General features: G+C 36.7%; 1 protein-coding gene across 5 annotated transcripts in view; it reads right to left on the reverse strand.

Moving 5' to 3' along the window:
• CTTNBP2NL (CTTNBP2 N-terminal like) overlaps positions 1–23,323 on the reverse strand; it is a 54,652-nt gene that overhangs the window by 13,653 nt on the left and 17,676 nt on the right. The gene's annotated exons all lie outside the window — the stretch shown is intronic.

Here is a 23,323-nt window from a genome sequence, read left to right on the forward strand (position 1 = left end):
AGATTCACTGATAAAGGGTATTGTTACAGCAGACAAAACACAGTAGTCATCTATTACTCATTTTTCCTGTCACAGACTGAATGAAACACCACCACTACTGAAAGCTTAAAGTAAAATTATATAATATCCTCAGAGTCTGCTTTGCTCGCTCTCCAACATTTTCAGCTTTGCTATCACAAACTTCAAAAATATGAAACAAGTCACCTCCTCTCCCTTCCCCAATATTATTTATACTCTTACAAATATCACATATAATATATATAAATAGTATAACAATACATAAAGCAGTACAACATATATGGTATAGTAAAATAGTATACTATTACAGTAATGTGTATGTGTGTATCTATCTATCTGTGCTTTTTTTTTTTTCCAATCTTAAAAGAGGAAATCAACCCCTTTATTCTTTGGATGATAATCACCAATATGAAAAATGGTTCCAAATCTAAAAGTGTAGATTTTAAACCCACTTAACTGGGGGTTTGCATTCAAGTACACGTTTTATTTTCAAGACTCAGACTGGTACCACAAAGGGATTAGGATACATCTCTGCAATTTATTGCCAATTCTGAAGTGCTACTTTAAAAAGTAATCAGGGAAAGATGGCACAAAGATGGCAAGGAAGACAAAGAAGGAAGCCCCTGCCCCTCCCAAAGCCGAAGCCAAAGCAAAGGCTTTGAAAGCTAAGAAAGCGGTGCTGAAAGGCGTGCATAGTCACAAAAAAAAGATCCATACGTCGTCAGTCACCTACATTCCGACGACCCAAGACCCTGCGTCTCCGAAGGCAGCCCAAATATCCTCGAAAGAGCCTCCAGGAGAAACAAGCTTGATCACTATGCCATCATCAAGTTCCCCCTGACTACCGAGTAAGCCATGAAGAAAATAGAAGACACAACACACTTGTGTTCATTGTGGATGTCAAGGCCAATAAACACCAGATCAAACAGGCTGTGAAGAAGCTCTATGACATTGATGTTGCCAAGGTCAACACCTTGATCAGGCCTGATGGAGAGAAGAAAGCATATGTTCGACTGGCTCCTGACAATGATATTTTGGATGTTGCCAACAAAATTAGGATCATGTTAACGGAGTCCAGCCACCTATAAATCTAAATATAAATTTTTTCACCATATTAAAAAAAAAGTAATCAGCAATACAAATTTTGTACCTTAAAAATATCTAAATATCTCTCTATACCAGAGACCAGAAAGACCAGAGAACACAATTCCAGGATGGTTGTACTTAATGCAGCACCAAAAGCATGTTAAAAGCTGTCCTTTTCACACACAAGTTGAATCTACTAATCCTCAAATAATTTATACTCTGGAGTCCCTGATAAACTATAAGTAGCTACCTGAGTAACTAGAAATAAAGCAACCACCATTCTGGATAAAGATGACAACAACATTATAAGAAATGTGCCCTCTGTTCTGAAGTTCCTTTTACTTGCTCAAAGAAAACTGAATTTCAATGTTTGACAATATTAATCAGAGAGGATTTAGCCACATTTGAATTCAACTTTAATTTTTGAAAATAGTACAAACTTTGACATGAAAATTTTCATCATTTAAAAAATACTTCTCACATATTATTGAAAATCCAGTTTTCTTTCCACTTAACCATTAATGCTATTTCCTCAAATTCAGCCTTTTCTATACATTTATTTTCTTTAATAATTTTTGGCTTTGGAGCCTACCAGAACTGGGATTGTATCTGGGCTCTACGACTTTCTATCTATATACTCTCAGCAATTCCCTTAACTTCTCTGTACCTCAGATCTCTCATCTGTAAAATGAGGGTAACAATCTACCTATAGGTTTGTTGTAAAAATTAAATGAGTAATAAATATAACATGGTTCTTATAAGTACCTGGTACGTAGTAAGTACTATAAATAGGAATTAATTTTTCAACAACCGAGTTTAAAGTCTAGGTTTTCCTTCATTTTAGACCCAATGACTAAACCTGCTCCTGGAGATTTAAGATTCTCACCAATCCACAGACAACTCCAAAGTAATACATCACTAAAAACATATCGGGAACCTGTTTAACAGTATTTATTTAGTGATTAATCCTGAACTGCTCTGTAACATTTTCTGTAATATCATTAAGTGGTATTTATCTCCTGCATTATGATTAAACATTTCCCAGTTTTCTGTTTTTTCTCCTTGCCAGACTGTAATGATGCAAAGGAAAAAGCACTTCTCATACACTTTCTTCTTCCTATGTCCTGTATTTCTACTTATGCTCAAAGCATTGAACAGATGTTCAGTTTCTAGCTCTTTCCTGATGTCTCAGCCTCTCCTAACTCACCATTTTTAGTAAGGTCAATATTTTATTTCACTGTTAATAAAATCTATGATTCATTTAGTAAAATCATTTAAGGTAATATTAACCTATACATTTAGCAAACTGACTTTAAAGTAGAATGAGCTTCAAAGATTCCTTTTGGAGTCAGTTTGCAGCCACGGATGTTTATAAAATCAATTATTTACATAAAGATAGATAACCATTTATTTTTATTTGACTAAAGTGCACTAAATTCTTTTGAAGACTAAAAATGGTAAGTTTAGGACAAATAGCTATAAGTGTTATACTTGCAGCTGGTAGGCTGCTTGTTGATAGAATGAGAATATGGGTATAAAGGAAGCTAGATCCTATTTCCTGTAGAGCTGAAGCGCTGCAGCACTGCATGATCAGCAGCCTTAGAGCCGGGCAGGTATTTGTGCAGGTCTTCTGGGGGAGGGGCCTGTGGTGCTGGTGCCTGTGGACTTGTCCTGGTAGAGATGCACCTGCAGGGCCCGGGAGGGTGGGGCTCGGTGTAAGCAGCTCTGGCCTCTATTACGGAGCACTGAGGGGTGGGATGACAATGGCTCCTGTGGCCCCCAGCTGAAAGTTCACGGCCTCCACTACTCAGGAAGCCCTCACAGGAGAGCAATCAATCACCACTCCTGTGTCCCTGGCTCCTGTCCAGTCCCTGCCTTAAACCTGCCTGTGTTCAAGCTCTTTTATCTCAGGCACGTGACTGGATTTCAAAACTTCAAATTTTAGGGATTCCTGTGGCACTGACAGAAGAGATAAAGGTGTGGTGTGTACACACACACACACACACACACACACACACACAGAGAGAATATTACTCAGCCATCAAAAAGAATTAAATCTTGCCATCTGCAGTGACGTGGATGGAGCTAGAGAGTACTATGCTAAGGGAAATAAGTCAGAGAAAGACAAATACCATGTGATGTCACTCAGATGTGGAATTTAATACACAAAACAAATGAACATATGGGAAGGTGGAAAAAAGGAGAGAGGGAAACAAACCATAAGAGACTCTTAACTATAGAGAACAAACAGGGTTGATGGAGGGAAGTGGGAGGGCGTGGGCAAGATGGGAGATGAGCATGAAGGAGGGCACTTGTGATGAGCATTGGATATGGCATGTAAGTTGTGAATCACTGAATTTTACTCCTAAAACCAATAGTTCACGGTCTGTTAACGAAAATTTAAATAAAATAATAAAAAAAACACTATGGGTTAACAGCTTAATGTAGCTGCTTCAGCATTCAAATTCCAAAGTCTTGTGAAGACTTCCAATGAAATTAAAATAAACATATTCAGTTTTGCTGTCTTTGTTCTATTGGGAGGGGTCTACGTATATGGTTGAAACAAATTACACATACATTCTGGGCTAGGGTCTACCTAAATCATTTTTTGAGCTGGGGAAGAAAATGTGCAAAGAGATCCAATAAGTACCGAACAAGTTAATGCTCCTCTGAATATAAATTAAGAATTTTAAAGTATAATTTTAATGGTACATTAGATCCTAATCTCTTTCATTCAGGTGATTGTGTAATGAGAGTTGACATTTATCTCATTCCGTACACAAAAAACAAGGATGGATCACAGACCCAAAGATAAAATACCAGTGGCCAAAAAGCACATGAAAAAGTAATCAGGGATCCCTGGGTGGCGCAGCGGTTTGGCGCCTGCCTTTGGCCCAGGGCGCGATCCTGGAGACCCGGGATCGAATCCCACATCAGGCTCCCGGTGCATGGAGCCTGCTTCTCCCTCTGCCTGTGTCTCTGCCTCTCTCTCTCTCTGTGACTATCATAAATAAATGAAAATTAAAAAAAAAAATTTAAAAAAAAAAAAAAAGAAAAAGTAATCAACTCATTAGTGATCAAAGAGATGTAGAGATGCACTCTCTTCCTTAATGACTTCTTGGCCTCATGTGGAGAAGACCTTCATTTGTCCCAGGAAAGAAAGAAAGAAAAGAAAGAAAAGAAAGAAAAGAAAGAAAAGAAAGAAAGAAAGAAAGAAAGAAAGAAAGAAAGAAAGAGAAAGAAAGAAAGAAAGAAAGAAAGAAAGAAAGAAAGAAAGAAGAAAAGAAAGAAAGAAAACAATAATAAGGCAAGACTAGAAAGCCACTCGAAAGGTTAAAATTAAAGACTGACAATGTCAAATGTTGGAAAGGATTGGAGCAACTAAAACCCTCACTATACTGCTGGTGGGAGTATAAACAGTATAAACTACTTTGGAAATAAATCTGGAAATCAATCATAAAGTTAGAAAAATGCCTTCTTTCAATTAAGTATTTATCCAAAAGAAAAGAAAACATAAATCCACAAAAAGACTTATACACAATTGTCTGAAGCAGCTTTATTCACAACAGCCCCAAACTAAAAATGATTACCTATAATTTATGGTAGAAAATTTATAACAGCAGTTGCCTCTGGATATAGGGGAATAGGTCACCAGGAAGGGCAACACACAAGATGACTTTTTGGTGTGATAGGCATGTTTACATCTTGATGAGGATGTACATCAAATGGATATGTGCACTTGTCAAAACTTATTGATCTGGGCATCAATATTTAAGGTCTGTACATTTCACTATACCTAAATTATACTTCTAAACTTTTTTTTTTAAATTTTTATTTATTTATGGTAGTCACAGAGAGAGAGAGAGGCAGAGACACAGGCAGAGGGAGAAGCAGGCTCCATGCACCGGGAGCCCGACGTGGGATTCGATCCCGGGTCTCCAGGATCGCGCCCTGGGCCAAAGGCAGGCGCCAAACCGCTGCGCCACCCAGGGGTCCCCTAAATTATACTTCTAGTTCAAAAATATAAAAATAGGGATCCCTGGGTGGCGCAGCGGTTTAGCGCCTGCCTTTGGCCCAGGGCGCGATCCTGGAGACCCGGGATCGAATCCCACGTCGGGCTCCCGGTGCATGGAGCCTGCTTCTCCCTCTGCCTGTGTCTCTGCCTCTCTCTCTCTCTCTGTGACTATCATAAATAAATAAAAATTAAAAAATATATATATATATAAAAATACATAATCAGAATTAAGGGAAAATGAAGTTATATGAAGTATATACTTTATATATAGTGTTTCAGAAACATGGGAAGCTCGAACTAGAGTAATCAAAAAAATTTTTAGAAGATTTTATTTATTTATTTGACACAGAGAGAGAGCACAAGCAGGGGGAGCAGCAGAGGGAGAGAGAGAGCACAAGCAGGGGGAGTGGCAGAGGGAGAGGGAGAAGCTCCTGATGCAGGAGCGATCCCAGGACCCCGGGATCATGACATGAGTGGAAGGTAAATGCTTAACTGACTGAGCCACCCGGATGCCCCTCAACAAAGTAATTTTAATAACAATAAAACATTGAAGGAGCTGCTAATACTGTAGTGATTATGACCTGCCAGGCAGTGTGCTCAGTGTTTCACATTTCATCTAATCCTCACAGCATAGTTTAAAGGTAGACATCACTTGTGTCTTCATGTTATAGAAGAAATTGAACATTCACATGGGACTTTCCCAAGGTCACAAAGCCAGTTAAGTAGTGGAAGAACTGTAAATGATGTATAAGTACCAAATACGTTAGCTGAATGAGTACTACATATCAGGTATTGCCCAGAACTTTGTAGGCATTAATTTCAATTTAATAAGTCCCCATCAGTAGCTTAAAAATGAAATAGAGCAGAAAACATTGCAGAACACTAAATATTGTGAGTAATGTTTTGAGACCCTTTTCTTCTGACCTAAGAATATAGGGGTGTGTGTGTGTTGTGTGTCCCCTGAGTCACAATACAGTCTATTTTTCATTATGTGTCCCTGTCAAAAAAGTATGAAAAACACTAGAATAGAATGAAGAACACACTTAGTCTGACTCCTGAATCTATGATTTTAAACAGTTTAAGCTATTGTAAATACATAAATTCTAAAAGAAGTGATAAGTAATCAGTATTATTCTTTTATTTTAAAATAATGAATGTTATAAATGTCTACAAACCACAAGATGTTTGGCCTAACATCAAATATACAAAAATGTCAACACACAAAAAAAGAATCTCCATGTTATCAGGGTTAGAGAACCCAAAGCAGCCCTGGAGAAGTCTGGGAGAATTTCCTGGACGCACAGCTGATTCACAAGGGCACATGCTTTGAATGCTTTTATTGACCACTTACTGTTTGCTGGCTGGGACAACTGCTGAGTGATGTGGGCAATAAAACGGGGATACAGACTTGTCGAAGCAAGATGTAGTCTCCTGCTCTTAAGGAGCTTAAAATTTGCCAGACAAGTTCAAGGCCTAACGGCAGAAATAAACAAACTGCCTCAGTTTGTTTAAATGTTTTCTAAACAGTATCATTCATATTTAGAGGAACACCAAGTACAGTTTATTTGATCAGGACTTTCTAAGACTCAGACCTTACACGCAGAAGGAATAGGAAGGAAAAGGCGGGCCCTGGAAGTGGGCGGGTTCTGGCAGAGAAACGGGACTATCAATAATTTAATGAATCACAGGAAACGCCATGAGGTCGAGGGGGGACCTATCATCCAAAAAATGTCTCTGAAGTGTGGCCTAAGGGACCCAGACCACAGCCGGTAACCTGCATGTGATCCTTTATGTAAACTGTGACCTTGAAGAGCTTCTGTAAGAGAGGTGTGCTCAGCCTCCTTCAGTCACCCCATATCAGCTGGGCAGAAACAACTTCCCAGTGCAAACTGTTTAAAAGAGCTCAGTGACAAGTCTTTTCGCTGTAGTTAGGGGATTCTACAGAGGGAGGTGTATGATTATGGGATGAGTCTTGACTCTAGAACCTTTTTCAAGGTGAGTCTCTTAAATTACACACACAGTCTGATACTACAAGACAGTGTGGCAAGAACCCAGCTGCTCAGAGAGCTCAGGTCATGGGGAGGGTCCTTATTAGCACAGCTGAAGAGGGGGCAATGTTCACATGGAGAAATGTAGTGAGGAAACGAGACTAAGGAGTTTGTGGGGGCTGAGGAGGGTGGCGGGAGCATAGAGCCTGAGCAGGAGAAACGGGACAGGGGACTCATGGGGTTTGACAGCCACACCTTGGGGAAAGCAAGCAGTCAGGCCGGGCAGGCAGGAGCAGGGGCCTACCTCATAGAACAGAGTATCTGTGATGCCATGATAAGCGACAATAAGCCCTTGTCACAAGTCAGAGGCTGGGAAGGTGGCAACCTCTACTGTCACATGGACTCGTGTAGAGGGAATGTGGTTAGACCAGCGGCCAGACAGGAAGACTGGGGACCCAAAGTAGGGATGGATTGTTCTTCTTTATTTTTTATTTATTTATTTATTTTTTGGATTGTTCTTCTTTAGAGAACAGAAGAGGAAGTGGAGTAAAGCAGCCAAGACTGAGATGGGAAAAGTGGGCTCGAAGTGCATCAGGGGCGTTTCATGATAACTTCTTAAATGTTAACTGGCAATATTCACCACCACAGTCAAGTATTGGGTAAATATACAGTGAAACGCACACTCAAGTCAACCCCTGCTCCTACCAAGTCCAAGTAATCCTCACCAAGCCCGTCTTTATCCTCACCATAAAAGTATAGCAAATGGATTAGAATATGTATGGATGGGAAGAACAGAGATTAGCTTTTGTTTGGACATATGAGAGCACTTCCTTTTGTTGTTTTTTAACAGTATGAAAAATATATACATTTATTTTGTTGAAGAAACAAGGGAATTATGGGATCATCAATTTTCTGTCTATTCATCCCACTGGGATAATTCCGGTTTGTTGTACTCTTTTTTTCTTTTTTTACATTTAAAAAAAATTTAAATTCAATTAATTAGCCTATAATGTATTATTAAGTTTCAGAGGTAGAGATCAGTGATTCATCAGTCTTAGAGCACTTCCTTTTTACTCTAAAGGGTGGCAATACCTTTAGGAAACTTTAAATGTCACCAAGGCCAAGGATGGGATACCCGAGAGGTCTTGACCATTTTAATCTCCAAAGGAACAGCACCACTGGCTCCACCCATCCTCTACATCTGTCTCAGCACTCTCTTCCTTAATGACTTCTAGGCCTCATGTGGAGAAGACCTTCATTTGTCCCAGGAAAGAAAGGAAGAAAGGTTTTAAAGGGAAAATAAAATATTTCAAAGGGAAAAGTGATCCGTTTGGAGAGCAACCAGAGAAAGGGGGGATGAGGAAGATGTGGTGGGAGCCCAAAGTAAAACCAAAAACCCACTGGAGAAATGAGAGATCTGAGAGATAAGAGAGAGGCTATGTATAATTTAGAGAGATGCCCATGGAGGCTCTTAGCTCAAGTGTCTGGGCAACAATATTTTTGTAGGTATCTAGATAGATAAAGAAATACAAGCAATACTGTACTGTTTAGAAAAGGATAATATACTATTTTCAACAAGGTTCACAAAGCTCCCACTACTGATCAGTTAGGGAACACAGATGACCACATCTCAGTCCGACAGGCAAGGGCACCGAGGTAAAATGTCATTTGAAAACTAAAGTATGGTCTTTCATTTTTTTTTTTTAGATCAAGACACAGGCATAGTGAACAAGGGTACATATCCCAATTATTTGGTATCCTTTACTGCAAATATGGAAATAAACACAAGTCATGATATCCTGTCTGAAGAACAAATGGTTCCTTCTTAGTTCAGGGTGAAATGTAAATAATATACCGAGTGGGAATTATATTAACAGTAAAAGTTATGAAACTATATTACTACAGTTAAGCCTCTCTTCTCAAAAATATGAATTAATAAGTGACAATCTATTTTGGGCCTTGAATACATTCAAGTTAGATTAAAAGGCCTGAACTTATTCTCTCATATGACAAATATTTCTGCAAGAACTTAGAAGTTCTAGATATCTGGATGCAGTGCTGAATAAGATTAAGTATCCATCCCTCACGGTGCTTACATTTAGTCAAAAGAGAAATATCAGACATAAAGAGAGAGATGAAAATTTCTATCATTTGTGATGCTCATCACATGAATTGATAAATTTCATATTATCACTAATCTAGTACAGACAAAGAAAAAGAAATTACATTAAGAATGATTCAATTCTAGAAAAATTTATTTGGTACAGTAATGTGAAAGGTTTTATGGATCAAGTTTTCAGTCAGTAAGAACAGAAACTTCTGATTTTAATAACACAGTCACATACTCTTTTCTACCAGTGAATTCAGTCTTTTGTCGAACAGACAGCTCACGAATTAGATTAAAATAATTTTTTGAAGTTATGCATATTTTAGCATTCACTAGGTGGGGTTGGCTTTCGGAAGCAGAAAATACTTTTTTGTTGTTAGGGATCAGTTAGGGAACGCAGGGAACAATGGAATATTATGAACTACAGATATGAAACTGAAGCCAGGAAAAATACTTTGAAGGGTTATAGGTCTCCTGCTATGATAATAGCATTTCTTGAACTTTTAGTCACACAGTTCCTCATACGTACACTGTCAGCTCTATTTAATTTGCGTCCATGACCTGTGAAAGTATCTGCTTTAAATTAAGAACCTTTAGTATTCCTTTACCTTTAAATATTGAACCTTTCTGTTCAAAAGCAGAATTTGAAGAAGATTGGGAAATTTACTCTTTGCTCTTTTTGGGAGAAAATTAAGGATGTGGTGGTAACAAGCTTATGCTTTCCCTAGGCATGCTAGGCTTGTCTCTACCCCCTTAACTATTTTAGAATTAATACAGATTTATGTGAGAGTATAAACTATTTAGAAATGAAGACAGTTAGGAAGTAAATGTTGTTCTTAACTCCTTAATGTTCCAGTTCATAATATATTTCTTTTTTTTTTATTTTATTTCTTTTTTAAAAAAAGATTTTATTTGTTTGAGAGAGAGAGAGAGAGAGCGTGTGCAAGAGAAGAGGGGAAGGACAAATGCAGAGGGAGAAGCAGGCTCCCCACTGAGCACAGAGCCTAATGTGAGGCTCTATCCCTGGACCCCAGGATCATGACCTGAGCTGAAGGCAAATGCTTAACTGACTGAGCCACCCACGTGCCCTTCATACTATATTTCTTAAAATATAATTTTTATCTTAATGTCATCATAAATGAATATTTCTAATAAAAGTTTTAATTTCATAGACAAAGCCAAAGTCCTTCTAAACACAACTCAATTTCTCTTTCCTCCTCAAGAGTTCTTAGTATAATGGGTATCCTCTAAGATTTTCTCCAAGCATATCCAGAAATGTGTATATGTGTACTTTTTAATTTATCGTGTGTCAGAGATCTTTCTAATGAGTCAGTAATTGCTTGTTCTTTTTTTTCATTAAAAAAAGCAATTACATAATATGCCATAGTAAGGATATACCAGTTGATGTTGTTATATCTTATTAATGGACATTTAGGCTGTTTATAGTTTTCTAATACTGCATTAAACAATACTTCAATGAGCAATCTTGTGCATGGATGTAACTAGTTTGGTAGAATAGATACATTTATCTGCTTTTCTAAGGAAATAAATTTCTACATAATAAAATTCCCTGTTTCATTCGATATATGCTCCCTGGCCATAAAGATTTGCAGCAAACATACAAGAAGGTTTCCTCCTGTCTTTCCAATTATTACTATAACTGGCTAAACTGAAATTCTAAATGACAGACCACGGGCTTTAATTTTGCAAGCAACCTCTCTGCCTTCCTTTCTCTTCTCTTTAAGGGGAGCAAACAGAAATAAGAACTGATTAATCCCAAATCACAAGGCTCACACATGTAAGGAAGACACAATAAGAGGAAGTCAAAATAACAGGAATAAGCAGTTTCCCTTTTTTATTTGTTTTAGTTTCAGGCTGAATAAATGCAATGAAATCCCCCACTGCTATATAATCTCGGAAGCCTCTCCCCAGCTGCTAGAGTATTGTGTGTTCTCTAAATAGGCAGTGTTCTACAAGCTGAATTCCCCCTTTCTTGCCTCAAAGGCATATGAAAAACAGACCACAGGAAGATGTCGATTAAGTGAGAAATTTGTTTTTTTTTTTTTTTGAATCTTCACTCTTAAACCCCTAAAGGCCATAATTTCTAACATGAACAATGATGTGATAAAACGCAGTATAGCAAGTAGTTGATATCAGATAATCACTCTTAAGAGTCAGCTGTTTTTTCTGGGGCTCAATGTTTTTCTGAATGCAACAAAGACACTCAATCACTTAAGAATGTAGTCCTCATTTTTATAAATACCCAATTTAGAAATAGTCCATATATATGACCAGCTTTTCCTGCTTCTTTTGGCTCTTTTCTGCCAGAGTACCCACCAGTGAACTGGTACATCCCATTCAGCAATTTCATTCTCTTCTCAGGGTAAAACACTTTTTGGGAGCTCCTATCATTCTCAAAGGAACCAAGCCAAGAGGAAACAAAGAAGAGGTTTTGTGAGATGTATTTCTGGCTTCACCAGCTGCAACTTAATACTGTTTCTTCCTTTTTTTTCCCCTATGCCCACTGCTCCATACCTTATTTTTTCACTTACTATATCTCATAGAGTGTTATACATAAAGACCTATCTCTCATTCTCTTTAATAGCTGCATAGTATTCTATTGTGTAATCATACCATAATTTACTCAACCAGAACCCTAACAGACACATAAATTGTTTCCAGTATTTTGCTGCTATGACCAATATTGCAATAAATATCCTTACACATAAATTTTATCGCATAGGTCTAAGTAACATGTGTAGGATAAATTTCTAAAAGTGGATCATGAAACTAGGTTAGTAGGATCATAATCGGCATTTAATGAAAAATAAAGTACAAAAGAAAAAAATAGTATAGTATGGTATAAATATTATAGTAAAACATAAAATTAGTATATATTTTAGTGAAGTTTTTGTTTTACTTAATACACATATATGTGTAATATGTGTATTGGTGTATATGTGTGTCCTGGGTTGTGGCAGAATGATGGAATATATTTCAAAAATGTTTGAAAGATACCTCTTTAGACTCTGGTATGATAAAGAGGAAGTATCTTTATCATAGCCTTCTTTCTTCTTCCCCTAAGCTCTATGATCTTTTTATTGCGTAGCTTGTGAACTTATGTTGGTTTTCCAGGCAGAGACAGTTGAATTATTTAGGGTGGGTTGGAAAAGAAGAATATTAACAATATCAGGTACAATAAACAGGGAAGAATTTCACTGTAGGTCTAATTAGCTCTAATATCTTTTCCTACAGAGTAATATGTAACTAAATTATCTTCTTAGGGCATGACTGTTAACAAACAGAAATTTGAATAAGAAGCCATTGTATAAGATTATTATATTTAAAAGCAAGTGTTTCTGATTTTAAAGTTTTTACATATAATTCAGAAGTTTTGGAGAAAAAAATTAAAATGTGCTTATGATTCTGTTACCCAGTGACAAGCACTATTAATACAAAATTACAAATTTCAAGGGTGCCTGGATGGTTCAATCAGTCAATCATCTGACTCTTGAATTCAGCTCAGGTCATAATCTCAGGGTTGTAAAACCGAGCCTCCCCTTTGGCTCTGTGCTGGGCATGGAGCCTGCTTAAGATTTCTCTCTCTCTGCCACGCCCCCTCCTCACTTGTACACGTGTGTGCACTGTTTCTCTCTCAAAAAATTAATTAATTAAATAAAACTACAAATTTCAATCTATTTGTTTGAATCCTTTTCCTGTGTATATATACACGCATACATGTTATTTTTATAATCAAGATTAAAGGATCTATTTAATGTTATGACCTGCTTTGCAAATTTAACATTACACTGTAGGTACATTACCATGCCATTAAAACTTCTTCATATGCATCATGTTTTATAAAATAGCTATATAAAATAGCAACATAATAGTCCACCATGTGTATGTATTACCTAATTCATATAGCCATTAGCCAAGGACTGCTTTTTATAAAGAATTAATTGGAACTAGAACAAAATAACTATGCTATCATGAGCTGTTTAGGGGGTAATTGGAAGTAACGTATAGAAAATTTTTATGTAAATACATTTTTACATAAAACTATTTAGACTATAGCAGCTCTCCTCAATAAATAGGAGTCCTGAGATTAGTATATTTAATAAAAGAAACCAACATTGAATTTTTAACTCAAAAGCATAATAGAGAAGTAATCCTATGTCTACTTATTCTGTAATAACTCTCTGGAACAGCATTCAAGTATAGGGATGTTGCCTATAAATAAATCCCCTTTAAAATAAAGTTTCTTAAAAATAAAATAAAGTTTCTTCCTGTGGTCCAAATTAACAATGAAAAAAAATGCTTTCTAGGAAATAATAAACAGTATATTTTGAAATCTATTTACTGCCCAGTGATATGACATAATAAATACAATTTAAATCACTTAACATGACAAGATAATCTTTAATCTTCAATTAGATAGATTAGTTCTGTTACTTCTAGGAAAGAGGTAATATTCTATCAGAAGGTGAAAAATATAATAGTTTGTTTTTTTTCTCTTTAGAACAATTATTTATCCAAAATAATAAATAAAATTATTTATCAAAAACAAAAAAGAAGATAGAGGGGCACCTGAGTGGCTCACTCGGTTAAATGTCTCTGCATTCTGCTCAGGTTGTCATCTCAGAGTCCTGGGATCAAGCCCTGCATCCAGTTCCCTGCTCAGCAGGAGTCTGATTCTTTCTCTGCCCCTCCCTGCCACTCATTCTGTCTCTCTCTCTCTCCCAAATAAATAAATAAAATCTTTAAAAAAGTAAGAAGATGTAAACTATTAAAGCTAATAGAGACAAAGGATAAAAATTGCTTTAAAGAGAGTTCATTAAAGCAGCAGAAGTAGTTTCTTTTTTTGAGATGTCTCATTTTTACAATTAAGTTTTACCATTGGAAAAATAATTATTGAACTCTCTTTAGCAGAATTTAAAAAAGTAAATTATAGAATTTTAGTTTCTTAAAAGCAGTAGAGCAAAGCTGAAAAAGCTACTCCACATCACTCTATTTGATCTAAGAGAAGGTCAATAAATGTTGCCAGAGGCAAGGGAAACAAAAGCAAAAATGAACTATTGGGACTTCACGAAGATAAAGTTTCTGTACAGTGAAGGAAACAATCAACAAAACTGAAAGGCAACCTATGGAATGGGAGAAGATATCTGCAAATGATATATCTGATAAAGGGTTAGTATCCAAAATCTACAAAGAACTTATTAAACTCAATACCTAAAAAACAAATAATCTAGTTTAGAAATGGGTAGGAGACAAGAACAGACATTTTTCCAAAGAAGATATCCAGATGGCTAACAGACATATGAAAAGATGCTCAACATCACTCATCATCAAGGAAATACAAACCAAAACCACAATGAAATACCACCTCACACCTGTCAGAATGGCTAAAATTAACAACAGAGGAAACCACAGATGTTGGTGAGGATACAAAGAAAGGGGAACCCTTTTACACTGTTGGGAATGCAATTTGATGCAGCCACTCTGGAAAAGAGTATGGATATTCCTCAAAAAATTAAAATTGAACTACTCTATGATCCAGCAGTTGTACTACTTGGTATTTACTCAAAGAATACAAAAATACAGATTTGAAGGGTATATGCACTCTGATATTTATAGCAGCATTATCAACAATACCGAAACTATGGAAAGAGTCCAAATGTCCATTGACTGATGGATGGATAGAGATGTGACACACACACACACACACACACACACACACACACACAGGAATATTACTCAGCCATCAAAAAAGAATGAAATCGGGACATTTGCAATGACATGGATGGAGGTAGAGTATATTATGCTAAGTTAAAGAAGTCAGTCAGAGAAAGAGAAATAACATGATTTCACTCATATGTGGAATTTAGGAAACAAAACATGAGCATATGGGAAGGGAAGAAAAAAAGAAGGTGGGGAGGCAAATCATAAGAGACTCTTAATGATAGAGAACAAACTGAGGATTGAGGGAGGGAGGTGAGTAGGAAATGGGTTAAATGGATGATGGGTATTTAGGAGGAGACTTGTTATGATGAGCATTGGGTGTTACATGTAATTGATGAATCACTAAACTCTATTCCAGAAACCAACATTTCATTATATATTAACTAACTAGAATTTAAATAAAAATTTGGAAGAAAGAAACAAACTCTAATTCAAAAACATTAACAAAAAAAAAGAAAAAGAAAAAGACAAATGATACCAATAGACTTTCTTAATGCAGGGTTGCTAAAAAATTTCAATTTGTAAAACAACAACTCAGTATCTGTGAAGTGTAATAAAATAGGGTATGCTTGTACTTATATATGGATGATTGAAAGACAATTCTTCATATATTACAAAGAAGATAATTTATAAATTACTCTTTATATAATTTGCAGTCATCAATAAAGATAAGAAAAAAACAAATAAGAGAAGGTCAGTAAGAAAGGGAGGAAGCTCTTTTTCAAACAGTATTTCAGACAAAAAGCTAGGACATAAAAACTAATTATCTTGGGTAGCCCGGGTGGCTCAGCAGTTTAGCGTCGCCTTCAGCCCAGGGCGTGATCCTGGAGACCTGGGAATTGAGTTCCGCATTGGGCTTCCTGCATGGAGCCTGCCTCTCCCTCTGCCTGTGCCTCTGCATCTCTCTCTCTCTCTCTCTCTCTGTCTGTCATGAATAAATAAAATCTTAAAAAAAGATAATTAGTTGTTTTTTTGTTTTTTAAAAAAATATTTTATTTATTTATTCATGAGAGACACACACACACAGAGGCAGAGACACAGGCAGAGGGAGAAGCAGGCTCCATGCAGGGAACCCGATGGGGGACTCGATCCCAGATCTCCAGGATTACACCTCGGGCTGAAGGCAGCGCTAAACCGCTGGGCCACTGGGGCTGCCCACTAATTATCTTCTCAATTTATACAGCAAAACCACAGGACAAAATCCAATAGTCCCTCCTGATAAAAACTCTGAGCAAATTAGAAGTGGAAGGAAACTGCCTCAACTTGATAAAGAACATTTGTTAAAAAATTACAGTCAACATATTTAATGACGAAAAACTGCGTGTTTCTCCCCTAAGATCAGGAACAAGACAAAGATACCGTCATTATTTTTGACAGTGTACTGGAGATTCTTGCAATAAGGCAAGAAAAATTTTAAAAAATTTAAATCAGAAAAAAATGAATAAACTGTCTTTATTTGCAGACATGATTACTTGTAGAAAATCCAATGGAATTTATAAAAAGGCTATTAGAACTATTAAGTTAGTTTAGCAAGGTTGCAGAATAAAGAATCAATATATAAAATCAATTTTATTTTTGTAGAATAATAAACAGAAACTAACATTTAAAAAACAAGCCTGGGTTGCTTAGTGTTTGAGCGCCTGCCTTTGGCCCAGGGTGTGATCTTGGAGTCCCGGGACTGAGTCCCACATCGGGCTTCCTGCATGGAGCCTGCTTCTCCCTCTGCCTGTGTTTCTGCCTCTCTCTCTGTGTCCCTTGTGAATAAATAAATAAAATCTTTAAAAAAAATTTAAAAATGCCATTTATAATATAAAAAATAGTAAATACTTAGTGATACATCTGACAAAAGATAGGAAAGGCCTATATACACTGAAAACTATAAAGTGCTGCTGAGAGACCTAAATAAATGGAGAGAAATATATGTTCGTGGATTAGAAAAGACAATATTTTTAGATTTCAATTCTCCCCAAATTGATCTATAGACTCAATGCAATCTCAATCAAAATCCCAATAGGATTTTTAGAGAAATTGATGAGGTGATTTTAAGAATCATATGGCTATGCCAAGGAGCACGAATAACCAAAGCAACTTTGGAAAAACCACAAGTTGGAAAATTAACACTACCTGATTTTAAGACTTAGTATAAGGTTACATTATAATCAAGAAAATGTGGGGCACCTGGGTGGCTCAGTGGTTGAGCATCTGCCTTTGGTTCAGGTAGTGATCCTGGGGTCCTGGGATCAAGTCCCGCATCAGGCTCCCTGCACAGAGCCTGCTTCTCTCTCTGCCTATGTCTCTGCCTTTCTCTCTGTGTCTCTCATGAATAGTCTTTAAAAAAAGAAAATGTGGTATTGGCACCAAGATAGATCGACGGAACAAAAAAAGAGTCTAGAAATAAACCCATAAATATATGAAAAACTGATGTGACAAAGGTGTCAAGGCCATTCTACAGAGAAAGGTCAGTCTTTTTGACCAATGGTGCTAGAACAATTGGACAGCCATATGAAAAAAAAAAGACTTGGATCCACACGTTGTACTATATAACAAATCAATTAAGTGAAGTTGTATCATAGACCTAAGTGTAAAACTTAAACTATAAAATTATAGAAAAAAAACACAGGAGAAAACCTTTCTGACCTTGGTTTAGGCAAAGAAGCAAAATCCATTAAAGAAACATTGAGAAATTAGACTTCATCAAAATGAAAAACTTTTACTCTTCACAAGATACAGTTAAGGGGTACCTGGGTGGCTCAGTCAGTTAAGTGTCTGACGTTGATTCAGGTGATGATCTCATACTCCTGGGATTGAGCCCCTCATTGTGCTTCCTGCTCGCTAGGGAGTCTGCTTGTCCCTCTGTCGTCTCTCCCCCACCTCCCCTCCCCATGCTTTCTCTCTCAAATAAATGAATGAAATCTTAAAAAGATGCAGTGAAGAGAATGAAATGACAAGCCACCAATTGGGAGAAAATAATTGCAAGATCAAGATCTAATAAAGGACTTGCATGTAGATATATAAAAAAAATCCTCAAAACCCCAAAATGAGAAAACAATTCAATTTTAAAAACAGTCAAAAAATTTGAATCAGAAAACAATACAGATGGTGAAGAAGCACATGAAAAGGTGCTTAACATCATTAGTCAATAAGGAAATGCAAATTAAAACTACAATGAGATATTACACATCTATTAGAAAGGCTAAGATTAAAAAGACTGGCCATACCAAGTGTTGGTAAGGATGTGGAACAACTAGAACACTTATATATAGCTGGTGGGAATGCAAAGTAGTATAACCACTTTGGAAAAGTTTGGCAGTTTCTTAAAGTAATAACAACAAACATACACCCACCAGGTAATAGAGCCATTCCATTCCTAGGTATTTATCCAAAAGAAATGAAAGCGTAGGTCTATGCAAAGCCTTGTATATGTAGTTTTATTTGCAGCAGTTCAAAACTGGAAACGAAACACTAGTCAGTAATAAAAGGAATGAACTATCAATACAATAACAACATGGATGAGTCTCCAGATAATCATACTTGAATGAAATACCAGACCAAGAAAAAAAATGTACCTTCTTTATGATTCCACTTATATAAAATTCTAGGAAATGCAAACTAATCTCTAGTGGATTAGTGGGTTGGGTGAGTGGGGAAGGTTATTAGGTAAAAGGATTACAGAGGGGCAAGAGGAAGATGGGGGAGGGGTGGATATGTTCCTTTTCTTAATTGTAGTAATATTGCATGAAGGTATACATCTAACAAAACATTAATTTATACACATTAAGTATATGCAGCTTATTGTGTGTCAATTATACCTCAATAAAGCTGTTTAAAAAAAAAAAAATATAACAGTATGCCAAATCAAACAATAGAGAAATACACAATGAAATCAATGTGAAAAAAATAAATTCTAAAAAGGCTTCCACTTTGTCCCTGTATTTCCTGTTTGCATTATGGGTGGGAAGGGGGATATAACATAACATCTGTTTCATGCCCCAGAGCACACCCTTAACCCCTGTCAGCTGTCTCAAAATACATGCTTTTGGTGGTGGGGGCAGGGATGGATCAACTCAAAATCATCAATTCCCTAAGAAAAACAAGCTAAAGTATAAGCCTTATTGACAACAAAGATTTAATCTAAAGATTCATCTTTCTTATGAAGATAGCATATTATCAGTATGTCTTGCTTTATGGAATATGCTTTTATTCAAAATGGATGGGCTGTAAAACTTATGTTTTAATAATAATAACTAAGAGTAAATGAGCACTGAGCACCTCAAATAGCATTTGCTATTTCATTTAATCCTCACAATAATTATATCATTTTACTGATAAAGCTTACAAGGTAAATAACTGGTTGAAGATCACACAATTAAATGGCACTGCTCTAATCTTGATTTGAAACCTCCATGCTTTTAACAGCTGCACTTAATTGAATATTCTAATCGATAGTTTTGTAGAGTGCCTAGCAATTTTCGTTATGCCTCTTTTTTGGAAAGCTGGGATTTCACATATGGACTTCACTCAGAGAGAGCAGGAATAAAAAATATTAGCCTTTCCAACTATAAAAAAATTAAAATATGGCCAAAATGCCCACTGATTAATTCCTTTCTCAAACATGTTTTATAATAAAGGTTATGAATATAAATCTAAAAATCTTAATAAAATCTGATATGACATCAGATCTAAGACTTGCAAATATAATATACCCAATGTGGATGACTCAAAAATAAACGATTTGATCTAACTTTTATAAACAATCAAATTTATTTTTTATTTTTTAAAATGGCCACTAAGGGTCCTCCACCTTTCTCTGGAGTAGTCAGACTTCACAGGGAAGCCATCTCCTAGATCTGCTTAGACTTAATGAGCTGAGGCTCTCTTTTGAACTGTGTGACTCCACCCCAGCCTCCCTGGGACAGTTAGTTCATGAGCAACGTAATTTGTTTTCACTGTGGAAGGGATTCCTATAGTGTTCTCATTCATGAAAATAAACTGGTCAAAGAGAAAGACTTTCACAAAGAATGTTTTACTCTGACGTAATCTCTTGTAAAACAGAAAATCACTTTATATAAAAGTTCAATTAGGACCAAATACAGTATAAATGGCCTCTGTAACAATCAGACTTTAAATATAGAAAAGCTGAATATTACACTATTTTATACTGGCTTTCCTGGTTCTATGCCAAACATGTCTTGGCTGCAATAGAAGAATGAGGAGGCTTTTATATTTTGGGGAGAAAAGTAATTATGGTGGGGGTTCTTCTAGAAGGGTGTAGTTGCAATCTGGCACTTTGCAGAAATTTTAGAAAATGAATGAAGTTCTTTTATAATTATAGCTCTATATGTAGGATCTGGGACCTTTATAATAAATATATCCCTATAAAAGCCCAACCCTTGCCAATGTGACCTGCAATTTATCTAGCAGCAAGAGTGAACCCATATGGTTTTATTCAAAGTTGCAAGGTTGAAGAATAGATTTTATGCCCAGGAAAAAAAAAACCTATTTTGAAAGTGAGGGAAAAAAAGATAAGCTTTTTTCACTTTAACATAAGGAAAAAACAATCATAACTATTAAAACCTTTTTAACCCACTAAGCATGAATTAAGAAAGAATACTAAATGGAAGAAATTAGTAAGCTGCCATATTAGAGAAGTCCAACAGGTGTTTGTTGTTAAGCAAGAATTATAGACATACTAACAATAAAATCTTTATATATTACAGAAACCCAAAGACAAATAAAAAAACTACAAATAAAAAGAGATTTCCTTTTAAGAATCTGGTATGGCAGTTGCTTTTCTCAAAGGACTGAAACAGTTTTGACCCTAGCTGCTGCTTATTTTATCTAACAATAGACTGTTTAAAGACATCTCACTTCTGGCAAAGCTATTCATTTCAACCTAAACTGCATCTAGCTTAAGCCTCAGAAGATAGCTTTATCACCTCCAAGTTGTATGCAGACTAAACACAACACTTGTGCCCAATTCTAAATGATATCTTACATCCAAATGCTTCCTTAATTATAGTTCCTGCTTCTCAAGCTGCTCTTTCAACTTGTCAGAAGCTGCCTAAAATAAATAAAATCAGATTCATGCAGAAAAAAAATGTATTTTAGGAAAACACATGCAACAAGCACCTACGCATCTGTTAACATTAAAACCAGAAGGCAGTATGTTGCAGCCACAAAAGAACAAGCTGTAAAATTTAATAATTCACAACATTCACACTGAAATTTTATGGCAGTCTTTTAATGCAACGCATCACAATGGCACAATTGCTTCATCTGTTCCACAAAGATTTATTGCATGTCTATATGCTAGGCCTGATGCTGGGGGCTGAGGATATATAATGATTAGCAAAATAGACACATAAAGCTTTACAGGTTTGTTTGGTTTCTAAGGCTGAAAAGCAAAGAGAAAATGAGATCGGTCTGGTTTTTCCATTAGAGGTGGCCATCCTCCCATCTCCTACCTCAATTGTGAAGGGGTTGAGGCCCACACGTTTTTGTAAAAGTCAACGGTAATATTTATGGGGAACCGCTTCCCGGAGTCCCAGTGCTAGCAGAGGTAGATCCTTAGCTGAGTCTATTTAACACATGTTGCCAAACCACTGTAGTTTTCTAAAATCTGATTGCTATTTATAATAATATTGCTCTTGGAAAATGCTTTCTGGGTTTTAAAAGGAGTCATCGCCATGAACAAAGTACTTGCCGAGGCAGCTGAGAACTCTTCGGGTTCTAAGCTGATGACGCCTATGGACAGGAGAGCCAGGCTCTCAGATGAAAACCAAGAGAAAGAAGTGAGAAAACAGGCAATAGGAGTGAGGATTAGGAACGAGCTCACACTTCCTCCAATACTTTTTTTTCTTTTCTCTTCATTGAGCAGATAAATATAGGATAAGAAATGGGAGGGTGTCCTCCCATTTAATCAGGTTAAATCAGGTTAGGACTACTGGTAACAATGGGATGGGGTTATGAGAAATAGAATAGTTTCCGGGATGAACAGGGAGAGGAAGAAAATTCACCAATGCTGACAAACAGGGAAGGCCTGTGGAAGTGGCAGAAATGAGTCACCAGCCAGAGTGAATATTTATATATAATGTATGTCAGCAGGGGAGTCACTAAAAAACACCACTGAGGGCACATTAGAGTCATCCATTCACAGTATTAGCGACCACTGACTGTTCCTTGGATGTGGGGTACATGGTAAGCACCGAAAGAATATATACGTAAAGGGGAAAAAATGAATCCTACACTGTTGCAGCATCTGCAATGCTTGGCAAACTGTAGTGTGACACAAATACTAGTTATTAATCATTTATTCTTATTACAGAGAAGGAAGCTTTGCTCCAGACAGATTGAATGACATGACCAAAGTCATACAGTTCTAATTAGGTGATGTGGTAGGCAAAGACTCAGGCAATGAGCTTAAACGTATGTGACTAGGCAGGTGCCAAAGCCATAAACATGTGATCCCCAGGGAAGCCATGCCAACCAAGACTGAAGAAGCCAGGAAAGGAAGAAAATAAGACAGATGCTGTCCCCACCCCTCCCTCCAAATCAGAATGTAATTGCCTCATGCACCCTGGAGAATGAAACCACTGGAAATTACTTATCACACATGACAAAGCTACCAGGGAAAACAACAACATAACAATAGTTTTCAGTGATAAACTAATCAAGACATATTTATTAGACAGAAATGTCAGTCTTTTTCAATCATTCTTGAAAAACAAATCAGCATGTCACTACATACAGCATACAGAAATAATAGGTTTAGATTATATTCTTATCACAATTGTAGTTTTAGAGTAATCCAAGAAAAGACTATCCAGATATGACTAAATGAATACTCTATACTCTTACTCTATATCAGGGCAGGAAGAGAAAAGGTTTTTTCTTTTTTTAAAGATTGATTTTATCTATCTATCTATCTATCTATCTATCTATCTATCTATATCTTTTTTTATAATAAATTTATTTTTTATTGGTGTTCAATTTGCCAACATACAGAATAACACCCAGTGCTCATCCCATCAAGTGCCCCCCTCAGTGCCCGTCACCCATTCACCCCCACCCCCCGCCCTCCTCCCCTTCCACCACCCCTAGTTCGTTTCCGAGAGTTAGGAGTCTTTATGTTCTGTCTCCCTTTCTGATATTTCCCACACATTTCTTCTTCCTTCCCTTATATTCCCTTTCACTATCTATCTATCTTTTTGAGACAGAGAGAAAACATGAGCAGGGAGAGGGGCAGAAGGAGAAACAGACACCCCATCCCCACCCCTGAGCTGCTCCACTGAGCAGGGAGCCCGATGTTGGGCTTGATCCCAGGACCCTGGATCATGACCTGAGCTGAAGGCAGACACCCTACCAACT

Source organism: Canis lupus, chromosome 17, assembly GCF_003254725.2.
Source record: "Canis lupus dingo isolate Sandy chromosome 17, ASM325472v2, whole genome shotgun sequence".
Classification (NCBI taxonomy): domain Eukaryota; kingdom Metazoa; phylum Chordata; class Mammalia; order Carnivora; family Canidae; genus Canis; species Canis lupus.